Below are 15284 nucleotides of genomic sequence, written 5' to 3' on the forward strand. Positions count from 1 at the left end.
GGGAATATATATATATCACACCTCATCCATCTCTACTTTAGGCCCCCGTAACACACCGTCATTCAATTGTACTTTATCTCACGTTCATCCGGCCAAGTACCGAAATTCAATAATATTTTTTCTAGCAACTTTATAACATCAATTAAAGAATTAATATAAACTATTTCATATCATATCATCATAAAATTCATATAAATATTGAATTTTAAAACAAACGAACTTGCTTGGACTGAGTTGTAATAGTTGAAAAAATTCAAGGACTATTCTATAATATTTCTTTTTCCACATAAATCTATAGGATCTTGATCTAAAATGTAAAATTTTTCAAATTATTAGCTTACATTTCATATTCCAATTTATTCCACATTTTATACCTTTTTATTTTTGAAATTTACACAATTCCCCCAAACTTTTACAATTTATGCAATTTTGTCCCTTCACCCCAAAATCATCAATTTGACTATTTTCTAGAAATTAGATTATAGAAGAATATTCTAGGCCTTTAAACAGTCCACAAAACATCTTTTATTCACCAATAAACCATGTAATTTTAACATTTTAACAATTTAATCATTTAATAAAAAAACTAAATAAAATCACTTTACAAAAGAACCAAAAATCACAATGAAAACTTCAAACACATAATTATCATCACAAAAAACCAAGATTCATCAATGGAAACTTCTAAAATTTTTAATAGATTCAAAAACGAAGGTACGGACTAGTCGGACCTAGTTGCAACGATCTCAAAAACATAAAATTCATTAAGAATGGGGCTAAAGAACTTACTCGCGCAAAGGGATGAACTAACTGAACCTCCAAACTATGCTTCCATGGTGTTCTCAGCAAAAATGAAGAAAAATTAAGAATTAATTTTGTTTTAATTTTGTTTTAATTTTTTAATATTTACCATTTTGCCATTAAAACCTGTACTATTTTATGATTTTCATCAATAATGTTGTCCAATATTAATACTAGTGAATAATTGCTACATAGGTCCTTCTTAATTTAATTATTAAGCTTTTTAATCACTTAAATGTAGTAATCAATAAGTTTTGCACCTTTTTCAGTTTAGTCCTTTTTCTTAGATTAACTACCTAAACGATAAAATTTCCTAACCAAATTTTAATACGACTCTAATGACTCCGTAAATATTCTATAAACAATATTTACAAGTTGACTCGACGAAAATTTATGGTCTCAAAATCATTGTTCTACTACCATTGAAAAAGGATTGTTACAGTCATATCTCTTGACAGAACCATTAAATAAACTTCTTTTTCTTGAAGTTCAACAAAATATTTTTCAATGTTTGGATATGGAAAATTAGTGGTGTTCGAGACCGTTGAAGGTTCTGGTTCATTATTTCTTCTAACCTTTCATGGAAGCATTTTGAATATTTTTTAATTTCAACAACTAATGAACTAGCAAGCAAAGTTTCCAATAGAACATTAAAAAAAGAGAGTTTAAGAACCCTTAACCTTTTAAGAAGATATGACGAAGTCCTCATAATATTAGTTTATGGTTGCTCCTTTTAGTGCTTCGTTTGCCACTGGTTGTGACAATCTTGCATTTTAACTAATAACAAAGAAGAGTTGTAAATTTAGGATTTTAATGCAAAAAAGGGTTCTAGGTTTGAGATTAAGAAAGGTTAAAATGTGAGATTAGGGTGTTTTTAGGTTTAAGACCAATACTTTTAGGGTTAAAAACAAAGTAGAAAATAGGGTTAGTGCACCGGGTTGCACAAATGGATCAGGTCAACCCTGTAGAAAATTGTAGCAATATCGTGATACCGGGGTTCCATGTCACGACACCCCTGGCAATTAACCATTGTTGTGACATCAGGGTTACATGTTGTGACATAGTCTAAAATTTTGGATTTTAGGTTATACTAACTTAGTGTGTCACGACCGACAAAGTTTGAGTTGCGATATAGTAATCATTTTTTCAATTTTCATCAATTCTATCCTTGGTGTTACGACGCGAGGTCACCTTGTTTGCGACACCTGCTATATTTTCACCCTACATTCCAATTTCTAAAGTGTTATGATTTCTATAAAACATAAATTAAAAATTAAAATCTAGACTAATCTATTAGTTAAATATACAATAATTTACAAAGATTTTAAACTTTAATTTAAATAATCAAGTTTTACTGCCGAATTCATCCTACAGTACCATCAATTCACATAAGGACAATTTTCTAGTTCTTTTAGTATTCGTCCATTTCCCGTCACGCCATTCCACCTTTTTCAGCTTATCTCTTTCCTTGAAACTATTTTTTCATCCTGCATGGATTAAAGGAAGTTCGTCCCTTGATTCAAGATTATTAGGATTACAAATAGATAATTCACTACAATGCTCACTTAAGTCACTTTTATTTCCCCCCTTGTTGGTACCACATTTAAAGATTTCGATTTCACCATTAATCCTCATTATTTTCCAGATCAATAGTGGACCTTGAAGTGGCTAGGAAAGGTCTCACTAACAGGATTGGTATCTCTCGATTTTCTTTAAATTCTAGAACTACAAAGTCTATCGGGATGATAAAGCTGCTCACTTTGAGTAACATATCTTCCAGTACTCCTTTCAGATGCACTGAGGATCTGTCAGCCAACTATAGTGTTATCTTGGTATTTTTGAGGTCCCCGAACCCGAGTTTTTCATAAATAGGTAAGGCACTAAATTAATGCTAGCTCTTAGGTCACATAGAGCTCTATTAAAATGAATGTTCCCTATCTCTATGGAATCGTAAAACTTCATGGGTCTTTCAACTTTTAGGAAACATGTGTCAAAATAATAGTACTACATGAAGCTCTTATATTAACTTATTCACCTACCTTAATTTTCCTATGCCTAAACATAATTTCTTTTAAGAAGTTGGCATACTTAGAAATTTTCTCAATTAATTAAATTAAAGATAGGTTGACATTTAACATTTTGAATAAGTATAGAAAACTCTCAAACTCATCTTTATCTTGTTTTTCCTTCTTTCTAGCCTTGAAGGGAATGGTATTTTTGCAATGGCAAAATCTTTAATCATTTCTATCTCTGACTAAAATGCTGGTGTAACTACTTCCTTTAGTTCAAGTTCATTATCAGCTTCTAAGGATTCTTTTTTAAGATCATCAGTATTCCTCTTATGCATATCCTAGGGGTCTCTAGGCTACTCAGTACTTTACCCGAGCGAAGCTCTATTACTTTTACATGCTCCTTCCCTTCTCTACGAGGATTATTTTTGGTATTGCTAGGAATACCTGTGCCAATATGTCTTTTTATATCCCCCATCATGATCATCAATTGGCTCATCTAATCTTCAAGTTTAGTCAATGTTCTTGTCGAATTCGTGCACTCAGACTGTATCTATTTCACGTCTGTTCTCATTGACTACATCTCCCCCTTGATTCTATCCAAACGTTGACCACATATTGTATGGTCATTCAGCTTGGACCTTTCCTAAGGTTTTTGTCTAAGGAGGTTGATAGTTAGAATTTTTAACTTGGTTCGAGCGATTACCTCCTCCTTGGTTTCCTCCCTATCTCAAGTTAGGGTGATCTCTCCATCTGGGATGTATTTGAATAGAGATTTCCTCCTTATTTTCGATGTAGTTCACATTATTGGTGGGATTGTTAATATAGTGGAAGAGTGATTTGTCTCCTCCATAGACAGATGGTGCATTCTTTTTAGCCTCTATTTAGTTGATTCTGTCCACTAACTGCTGATATCTATCATCCTCTTAGACAACCTTCACTGTAGATGGTCCTTGGCTATATGTGTATTGTTTATTTGGCCACTGGCAGATATTCATCGCCATACTTTCTATTAATTCGTACGCATCCTCACATGTTCTGTTCATTAAGGCTCCCTATTGCTCCATCCAATCTTGACCTTGAATGCACAACCTGTTGTAGAAAATTTGCAGTCGTAACCACTCAGGTAATCCATGGTGTTGGCATTTTTGAATTAGTGTCTTAAATTGCTCCCATGCTTTGTGAAAGCTTTCCTTTTTGAACTATTTGAACATTGAAATTTCCATTCTTAGCTAGATTGTCTTACTAATGGGAAAGAAATTTTGTAGGAATTTCCCTGTGAATTCGTCACATGTTGTGATTGATCCTGGTTCCTGCGAATCTAGATAAAAGAATTTGTTATAGATTAATTAAAAGGAAACAACCAAAGATGAATAGTTTCATCAGTGACATCATTATATTTGAAGGTATCACAAATCTAGAGGAACCGTTTTAAACGTTGACTCGGATCCTCTGTCATTGTTCCTCGGAATTGTAAATTATTCTAGATCATTTGGATAGCTAGCTTCATCTTGAAATTATTAGACATGATGACTGTCCTTGTTATACTCCCTTGAGCCATATCCAAATTTGGTAGTACATACTCTTTTAAAGTCCTCTCGTTACATGCCATATTTATATTTACGGGTTGTTGTTGTGGTGGTGGTAGATCTTTAGATTGTTATTGCTAGCCTTGTTGAACAATAGATTCTCACATGGTACGTTGCCTACAACAGGTGGTGGATTTTGCATCTATTGCTGCTAATGTTGTTGTTATCAATGATTTATTCATATTATTCTTTCTGTGTCTGTGACTGGCTCTATAGGTGTTCCCCAACACTAAACCCAAAAAGATAAATTTTGTAGAAAATAAGAAAATTAAATTTGTAGCTATAACCTAAAATTTTCCTAATTATTCTATTAACATGTAAAAATTAAAACTAATATAGTGACGTTGCCTCCCTAGCAATGGCACCAACAACTTGACCGCCTTCAGACATACCAACATCCAGAATAGAAATATTGCAGAAAAGATGTGACAAGTGATATCCACAAGTATACGGGTCCAGTTGTAGTATAGTTACAACGGAGTAGGTAAGTACTCCAAGGATCGTACCCAAAGGAGGTGAGCACTAAATTAGTTCTAATCTAAACATAAATAGATCTAATTAGTACTTTAATCGAATTATAGTACGAAGATTTAAAAGAACGATTTTGATAAACTATACTAAAAATAATATGAACGAAAATAAATGAAAAGTAAATAAATGAAAAATGAGAAATCAAATAATCAAATATGTATAGATCTAGGCATGGGTGATTAGGTCACTTTGGTAATCATAATCAACTATAGTCTCGGGTTTTCTTGTTCAATCAACTAGTCAATACCTCAGTAGGATTTTTCGATTCTTTCACTGAAGTTCTGAGTTGGCAAGAACTACTTATCTTCCGACCCTACAGTCTAAACCAGTTCAAGGTTAAAAAGTTCACGGATAAGCCATACCAAATTTGGGTTAATTCTCATCTTGATGACTTCCTAGGGTTGTCAGATGTAACACCTCTTACCCGAATTCGACGCTGGAATAGGGTACAAGGTGTTACTAGACGTAAACTCACACAATCATACAAAATCGAGACCTGAATTTTTGTCCAAATTTAAAACTTTTTATTCACATGGATATCATCCTTTATATAGGCCTTCTAGGCCCCAAACAAACACTGGGTGTGATTTGAGACTAAACTGAGAACTCTCAGAACATATACAATACTTAGAACATTTTCCTGCTTTGGAGGGTCACACACCCGTGTGGGTAGGTCATGTGGTCTCACACGCCCCTGTCCTCAGCCCGCGTAACTCTCTGTTTATGACGTCATAAACTAAGTTGAGGTCACACGACCAAGTCACACGCCCGTGTGCTTAGGCCTTAGTCTCCACATGGCTGAGACACACGGTCGTGTCTGTGCCTATGTGATTACTACTGAGAATTTTTTTTACCAAATTAGGGTACAAGGGACACACAGCCGGATCACACGCCCATGGAAGCAGACCGTGTGTCACACACGGCCTAAACACATGTCCGTGTGTCTACCTGTATGGAAAAATTCAAGGCTAGTTTCCAAGCCATTTGCCACCCTCTTATGCCCACATATGTACACACATCATGCTTAGTCAATCAACAACATAACCACTTGACCATATTCAACCATCACTCATTAAGCAAGTATAAACCATGGCTATTTTAGTACACATTACTTTTATACATTCACATTTCCTAGCATATAGCTTAACATCATTCAAATGTCTAAAAACTTTTATCTATCCATACATTTATAAACCTTTTTAATAGGCATTTACACCGATCCTTTCCTCTTTTTGTTATTCATTGAACCATAATATTAAAGGAATAAACACATAGTATCTCAATTTGGTTTGGCTTAAAAGCTTCACACATGATCTTCAATCAAATTTACCATATATTTATATCTCATGAACCCATAACCAAAAGGTCATCACAAAATCATTCTCACAAACATGACTTATTTATTTGCATCCTTACCAAAGGTGCATCTTAAACCGAATCATTTCTCATGAGTTTTACGTACATACCTGTACTACTTCATGACATAATCATTCCTCATCAAAACTTTGATACAATCTTTGAATTACTCGTTGAACCACTTGGAATACTAAAGGACGTTAAGAATCATCATGCACCAAATAGAGTGCCAAAGCCATGTCCCAGTCATGGCCTTACATGGATCCACATATCAATACCATATCCTAGATATGGTCTTATACGAAGTCTCATGTAAGTGTCGATGCCATGTCGTAGACATGGTCTTACACTACCACACATATCAACACCGATGCCATGTCCCAGTCATCATCTTACACTGGTTCACATATCAACGCCGATGCCATGTGCGAGACATGGTCTTACGCCGAATCTCATATATCGATGCCAATGCCATGTCCCAGACATGGTATTACATGGGATCTCATTTATTGATGCCAATGTCATGTCCCAAATATGGTCTTACATGGGATCTCATATATTGATGCCGATGCCATGTCCCAAACATGGTTTTACATGGGATCTCGTATCGGTACCAATGCCATGTCCCAAACATGGTCTTATACAGGACCTCATCTCGATGCTGATACCATATCTCAGATATGGTCTTTTATGGGGTCTCATATCGATGCCGATACCATGTCCCAGACATGGTCTTACACGGGACCTTATCTCGAAAGTTTGTCGAATGTCATCGAGTCATCGTGAATCCATTTCATAAAGACAAATACATATACATATACATTTCACGTAATATTTAAGCATTAGACATATAATAATAACAACATGTTGCATTATTTTCATACAAACTTACCTCGATACCAAAAATAGTTAAAAGGACCTAACCGTCAACTATGCGTTTTCCCCCGTTCTTAGTCCAAACCTCATTTTCTTTGATCTAAAACATCACATTTAACTTATTTATTAGTCACATTATTGAATGCGATCCAAAAATCACATTATGAAAAAATTACATTTTTTCCCCTAAACTTTGTCATATTTACACTTTTTCCCCTAGGCTTATAAAATGAAATGCGTTCAATTTCTTTGCACTTTAAGGCTAGCCAAATATTTTTCATAATAGCAGCCCACAATTTCCATTAAATCACATTTTTATGGAAAATTTTATAACTTTTACAAATTAGTCCTTTTTAGCATTTTCATCAAAAACTACTTAGTAAAAGTCGTTTAACACACAAACAACATTCATATTCCTCCATTAAACATCAAAATACACACATGTCACACATGGTTAAATTTTTAAACATGAACCCTACTTCAAATCAAGGGTAGAAATAGGTAAATCTTGTTACGAGGATTTCAAAAACGTAAAAATTATTAAAAACAGGGCAAGAATAGACTTATTATGGAGATTGGATAGCTTGAACAAAACCCTAGCAATGGTGGTCTTCAAAATTTTGACCTAAGGTTGAAGATGACCAAAATTTGGCTTTTATTTTGTTTATTTAATCATTTAATTACTAAATGACCAAAATGCCCCTAACTTAAAAATATTCTATTTCACCTATTTCAGGTCCATTTTTTGTCCAACAAATTAACCAATGGTCTAATTACCATATAAGGACCTTCAATTTAAAATTTCATAACAATTGGACACCTCTAGCATGTAGAACTCAACTTTTGCACTTTTTACGATTTAGTCCTTTTGACTACATTGTGTGCCCAAACGTCAGAATTTTCAAACAAAATTTTCACAAAATCATTTTGTGAAATCATAGACCATAAAAATATAATAAAATAAATTTTCTTACGTCATATTTGTGGTCCTAAAACCACTGTTCCGACTAGGCCCAAATCAGGCTATTACAATTCTCCCTCTTTTAGGGATTTTCGTCCCCGAAAATCTTACCAGAAGAAATTTATTTCAACTCTTATGAAACACTTTCACTAAATTTCTAGAATCACAAATCGATTTAACCTTGTATATCTCTTTCCAATAACCTTTGGACTTTAGCACACACTGCCAGAACATATTGTCAAAATTTTGAATTACTCTCTTGGGAACAGATAGCTCAGTTGATCCGTCAAATAAGAACTATGTACATACTAGAATGATCACACAAATATTTCTTTGTCAAATGATCAACCACAATCCAATTAACATCTCCGTTTTTCAGAGATATAAAAATCTTGATACGAAATCTATAGCAATTCTACCTCATAACACACTAGTATTATCACTGACTGCAATAATCCTGAATGCTCTTAATGTTCGGCTTACTTACTTAGAAATAAATGTTTGAATATAAATTCTAAATATCATGTAACATTTACAATTTCCAGAACTGTAACACCCTAAACCCGGCCTATACGTTATGGCCGAATCTGGCAATGTCACATTGAAGTGTTTTTCACAAAAGAAATATTGTCGAAAAACCTTTTATTTATTTACCTTGGTCATGGTACTTAGTGATAATGTTAAAACATGTCATTTAATCTCCAAAACTGTGTTGTTGTCGAAAAGTTAACCATATTAAATTGTTATTAACTTTAAAACACTATTTCTTGTGGAAGCTTTTAAAATTTGTTGCCTAACCGTGGTGTTTTGAAAAACATTTATCTTTTGAAACCTTATGTCCTATTGCTAGAAAATATAAATTAAAATAAATCCAAAATTAAAGAATAAAATTTTAAAGAGGCCTTATTACATAAAAATACCCAGATTAAAATTACTTATAAATTAAAAGTCGAATACGGAAGCATGAGTGGTTGTGTGGTCACCTTCGAGTCCCTTGCAGTACCGATTCGCCTACGGATTACCTGCGCAAATAAGCAGAAGGGTGAGTTTACGAAAACTCAGTGTGTAATCTCATATAAGAAAACAGTCAGAAAACAAGCACAGTCTGGGCCTAAGCTCTTTTTAGCAATAGTGACAATATCAGTTTGGGCTTTAGCACATCTTAATACAGAAATAGTCATGTGTTTGGGCCCTAGCCCATTGTAGTAACAGTAAACAGTACAGTAATAGTAAACAGTAACCAGTATGCAAGTCCTAGCCATCCAACCTCTACACTCCATCTCTGTCCAACCTTACACTCTATGTGGGGATATAATCAACCCACCCATCCCTACACTCCAGAATTAGCACTTGTTGCGGCACTAAACAATATTTGCAGCAGAGCTGCCAGTATAATAGGCTTAGAGCCATCAGTGATTTGCAGCAGAGCTGCCAGTATAATATACTTCCTCCGATCATAATAAACCTATCCCCATGCAATGCATCATACAATCATGTCATGTCATATCATAGAATCATACATGTACCAATTACAGTTTAAATAGCATGCTAAAATACAGTCATACATGTACGTATATACATATATACATCACATAGGGCAAAACAGTCATCTTACCATATAATGGCAAAATAGTCATCGTACCACATAAGGGCAAAACAGTTATTTTACCAAATAAGGGCAAAACAGACATTTATAAAATTTAGGGTCGAGGTATGCTTATCGACCTAACAGTAGGTCCACAGTCGTCTCGAGTGACTCTTGCAACCTTAGCAGCCAAACAGTGAAAATGGGCCCAAGGCACATAATACGAGCCCATGTGGGCCCACATGCCCGTGTGCCCCACAGGCCCAAATCTGGCCTTGGCCTTGTGGACTAAAAAGTTGGTCCAATATTCTCCACACGTCTGTGTTGTTTACCAATGTAGGGCCCACAAGCCCGTGGGCCTACACAGCCTAGTTCAGCCCAAAATTGTAACGCCCCCACGCCCGAAACCGTCCCCGGAGTCGAGCTTGAGGAGTTACCGAACATAATTTATCAAATTAAGAACTTCAAATCTTTTGTTTCTACATTCACATCTTTCTAGCTACTAGCGTCATAGTTACAAGAAAAATCATATCTCAAGTTACGAAACTCAAAATCAAGATCTGTAAATTTTCCCTAAATCTAGACTCATATATCTATTTAATCGTTTTTTTCTAGAATTTTTGGTTGGTCCAATTAGTATAGTTTATTAGTTAAAGTCTCCCCTGTTTCAGGGTTCAACTACTCTCACATATGTGTATTACGAATCAGATATCTCTCTATACAGAATTTAAATGACTACAAGGTTTGTTTCTATTAAAACTAGACTCAATAAGGAATCTTTACATATAAATAATGACTTCTAATTAGTTTTGTACAATATATTATGAATTTTTAAAGTCAGAACAGAGGATCCAGAAATCACTCTGGCCCTATTTCACAAGGTTTCAAATATATCATAAAGTATAATTTATATGCCCGTTTTTTTTATCCATATGAAAATAGACTCATTAAGCTTCAATTTCATAACTTTCTCATCATTTAATTCCATTTATAATATTTTTAGTGATTTTTCAAATTCATGTCATTGCTGCAGCAATATTCTGTTTTAAGGCAAATTTCATCTTTTCATGAGTTGTTATGAACTAGATAACCTATTAAACTTCCATGATATCAAACATGATCTAAATTTAACCATCACCATGACTTATCAATATCAAACATTTTCTCAACCAATCATGGCCATATCATAAAATTATTTACACAAAATAAATATATTGCTATACATGCCATACTTAAGTTTTACAAGCCATTTACCCAGATGAAAGTCCTTTGGATAGTGTGATTGAACCTTCGACCCATCTTGATTCCCAAGCTGGCTTGTTCAAAACTACAGTAAATAAGGAGGATGCAGTAAGCATAAATGCTTAGTAAGTTCATATGTAAATAACAAGTAACATAACAATACAAATATACCAAACAACTTTAGCATGGTATCACCAAAACATATATCATATTTCTAAACATCATTCATCATCTTACTACCTTATCGTTGTTGTATCTATTATCAACCCGACGGTTAAGAACATACCTGTCCAAAGTGTCCATTTCACAACACTTACCAAAACGTCGCTTGCATCTTAAGTGTTCTTTCATTTCACTAGAAATTTCACCCGTTGAACACATCGGAATACAACTCGGATACACGGATAATTTGCACATAAGTGCCTCATATGTAATCAAGAAATCATGTAACCCGCCCCTAAGTGAACTCGGACTCAACTCAATGAGCTCAGGCGTTCGCATCCATAAGTGAACTCGGACTCAACTCAGCGAGTTCGGATGCCTAGTTACATTTCACGAACTCGGACTCAACTCAACGAGTTCGGACATTCGCATCCATAAGTGAACTCGGACTCAACTCAACGAGTTCGGATGCTCAACCATCCTAGTGACATGTCACTTGTATCCTAATCTATTCCTAAGGTTCAAATGGGCTTTTTTCCTCGATCTCACATTACCGTCTTCCATGGAATATCGGAACCGATACTCGGTAGCAATTCATATTTATCAAGTAGTAAACATAATTTGCATATTACTCAACATTAACCACAAAGCATAATATTTCACGATAAAAAAATCAGCATATCATATAATTAACATCAATAACTTAAAAATAAAAATTATGCTACATTATTTACACATGAACTTACCTCGTATGCGAAAATGGCTACTTTTACCATTTCGTCCACAACTTGGTATTTTTCCATTTTAGCCCGAATTTCAGTTTTCCTTGCTCTATCATTTAAAATATAGTGTAATTAGGACTCACATTATTGAAATTGACCCAAAATCATATTTTGACAAAATTATAGTTTTGCCCCTAAACTTTTGCATATTTACACTTTTGCCCCAAAGCTCGTAAATTAAACTTCAGCCTATTTTCTTATGTTTTATGACATGCTGGTCATTTTTCCCTTCTATGGCAACATCAAATTCTCACTCTAACATGTACTTATGACTATTAGGTATTTTTACCGATTAAGCCCTTTTGCTCGTTTTCACTTAAAACCGAGCAGCACAAGTTGTCTAACATAATTTAAAACCTCATATTCTATCATAAAACACCAAAATACACAAATTTCACCTATGGTTATTTTTCCAAATATAAACCCTAGGTTAAATTATTGCTAGCATAAGCTAAATCGAGCTACCGGGACTCCAAAAACGTAAAAATCATTAAAAACGAGGCTAGAACGGACTTACAATCGAGCTTGGAAGCTTGAAAAACCCTAGCCATGGTTTCTCCTTGCTATATTCGGCCATGGGGTTGAAGATGAGCAAAATTGGCTTTTAATTTTGTATTTTAATTCATTTTACCCCTAAATGACCAAAATGCCCTTACTACTAAACTTTTCCAAAAATTCCATCCATGTCCAATTTTTGTCCATAGACTTAGAAATTGGTAAAATTTCTATTTAAGACCTCCTAATTAATATTTCAAAACAATTTCATACTAGAAACTTCTAGAATGCAAGTTTTGCAAATTATTCGATTTAGTCCCTAATTTCAATTTAAGCACTTTATGCATAAAATTTCTTCACGAAATTTTCACACAATCATGCAATCATATCATATACCTCAAAATTATCATAAAATAATTATTTCTATCTCGAATTTTGTGGTTACGAAACCACTATTCCGACTAGGCCCAAAATTAGGATATTACAAAAATGGCCCAAAATGGCCTAAAACGACCTCGGCCCATGAAATTGCTCATAGATGGCCTCAAAATTCTTACACCCATGTTTAGGCACTCGGACTACCACACGAGCGAGCGCACACCCGTGTGGTGTTATCGGCATTTATTTCGGCTCTTGCCAATTTACGAAGGAGCAATGTTTTTACACACATGATTGCAAAAGTGTACACACCCCTGTTGAGTATTCCAACCTAGATTCAATAATAGCACAACATTAGTCTCTCCACTATAGGGTTAAAACAACACCTTTAAAAAAAATTATCCAAAAGATCAACACCACTTGCCTTAGACAACCGATTTAGGCTTGCACCCTTCAAACGTTGCAAAATCGATAACTAGCCCTTAAAGGACACCTGCATTCCAACCGAATCCTATTAACCTTAAACAATATCAATACACCAACAGTTTGATCCAAACACGTATCAACTTACCAAAAGCGTGAATCTCAGAATAGTGGAAAGGCACAATCGGCCCACCCCTAAACCATAACCCATAGACACGCGATACACTGAGGTAAAAGGTAGCACAATCACGCCCTAGAAAAATGGTAATAGAAGAATATGTTAGGTACAAGACCAGCACGACAGAGAGAAAAAGAGAGTGCAAGTAACCATACAATTAATCCGATTGATCAAAAGATAATGCCGAAACCGAAAGAACAGAAGGAGGAGAGATGATGTATTTTGCTAATCCTTGAGTGAGGGAGTGAAGAGTAAAGAATCATCCAAGGTAAAACTGATTGAGAGGAAAGAAGAAGGAAGCAATCGGTCAAGGAATCAAGAACTAAAAGCTGAAAGAAATGGAAGAGAGGAAGAGAAGCAATATTAGGCCAAAGCAATAGGATGCAAAAGAAGAGAAATTGTTTAAACCCAAAAGAGAAGAGAGGGGAGCAGAGGAAACATTCGGCCAAGGAGAATAACAACAATAGAATGAAGTACAACCCGAAAAATGAAAGATACCGTTTACTAGAACAATTTCGTCTCTACAGAAAAGAAAAGAATCAAATGTTGACAGTTACCAGAGCAATGAAGAGCAAATTGCTAATCCCCAAAACTGAATGCATGAGTGCTTGCAATCCCACTTCGGCACCAACACTCCCTCCACTTCAAATCCCCTTGATTTTCTCATATAATCTCTCCTAAAATCCCTCCAACCGAACACTATCCACATCCAAACATTACCTCCTACAATCCCTCTATGACCAGTTCAAACTCCACTCCACTCAGCAATGTTTCGATCAAACTCTACTACCCATACGGCTTAGGCAGCAAAATAGAACTTCCATTGTGCAAACCAGGACTCGAACTTCAGACCTCAGGCATTAGTAACACGCCACTTATCCCCTGGATCAGCAGACCCTTTCTGTCATGTTTTTCCTTTATTTACTTAAAAGCCTAGTGCCTAGAGACACTGTTTATTCCTTCAAAAACAAAACTTTTGTTTTTTTTGCACTTGCTCAAGCTTGAACCCAAGACTTCTCAGACACTTCCCAGAACACTTAACCACTGAGGAAAGAATGCATTTGTGTCACCTTCTTGCACAACTAAATATTTATGAACAGCCTCCTAACTGTTCCCATGCTCAAGACCTAATACTTCTAGGCCCAAATTCAGGGCGTTATAAGAACATCTATTTCATATAACTCCACATTTTATTACTCTTGAACAACCAGACAAGCAACTATTGTAAACTTCGTATAAAAAACTATTCTACATAAGCCTCAAATTTTTCGGTACACAAATTCCATCTCAAAATAATAATAACATGAACCCAGTTCAACTTGAAATTTAGAATGAAAAGTCAATCCTCACTGTACTCATTTAGCTAATCACTCACTAACACATTTATGAGATTCTCAAACTTGCAAGGAAACATCACTTTAGCTTTTAATTTTTCTAAAGTTGAATCATTATCAAATAAGATCAATCATGTGACCAACATTCACAAAATAGTCAAGATTTTCCATTTAAGCATCCGTAACTATACTTGTTTTCAAAAAGGTAAATCGATAATTACTCGCAATCTTTCGATAGCTCAAGTCTTTAATACTATCTTAACTTCAGATCTTTATATGACATTCGATGCTTTAATTCTTGAAATCAGGGGACATGTGACACTTTTCATCGAAAAAACGATGTCATCAAATTCACAGCACAGTCATAAAAGTGGCCATTTCCAAATCACTAGTCGAACAGTTCTTTTTAATGTGACATTTACCGTCAAAACATGGACTATCGCTTAAAAACATGAACTATCGCTTTACATTCTAAAAATAAAACACATTCCAATCTGTTCAATAGTGTATCACTGAAAAATCATAAATCCCTTACTCAATTCAAACTGAACTCAGAACTAGAGCTTCGGTTAATAATACTTT

At 34.8% G+C, this 15284-nt stretch overlaps 1 non-coding gene across 1 annotated transcript; it reads left to right on the top strand.

The window, feature by feature from the left end:
* The first annotated feature begins 3938 nt into the window (after positions 1-3938).
* On the top strand, positions 3939-4044 carry LOC121212917 (small nucleolar RNA R71). The gene has a single exon (XR_005908289.1). It is a non-coding gene; the product is annotated as a small nucleolar RNA R71 (small nucleolar RNA).
* Positions 4045-15284: the final 11240 nt, after the last annotated feature.

This window comes from Gossypium hirsutum, chromosome A13, assembly GCF_007990345.1.
Source record: "Gossypium hirsutum isolate 1008001.06 chromosome A13, Gossypium_hirsutum_v2.1, whole genome shotgun sequence".
Classification (NCBI taxonomy): Eukaryota; Viridiplantae; Streptophyta; class Magnoliopsida; order Malvales; family Malvaceae; genus Gossypium; species Gossypium hirsutum.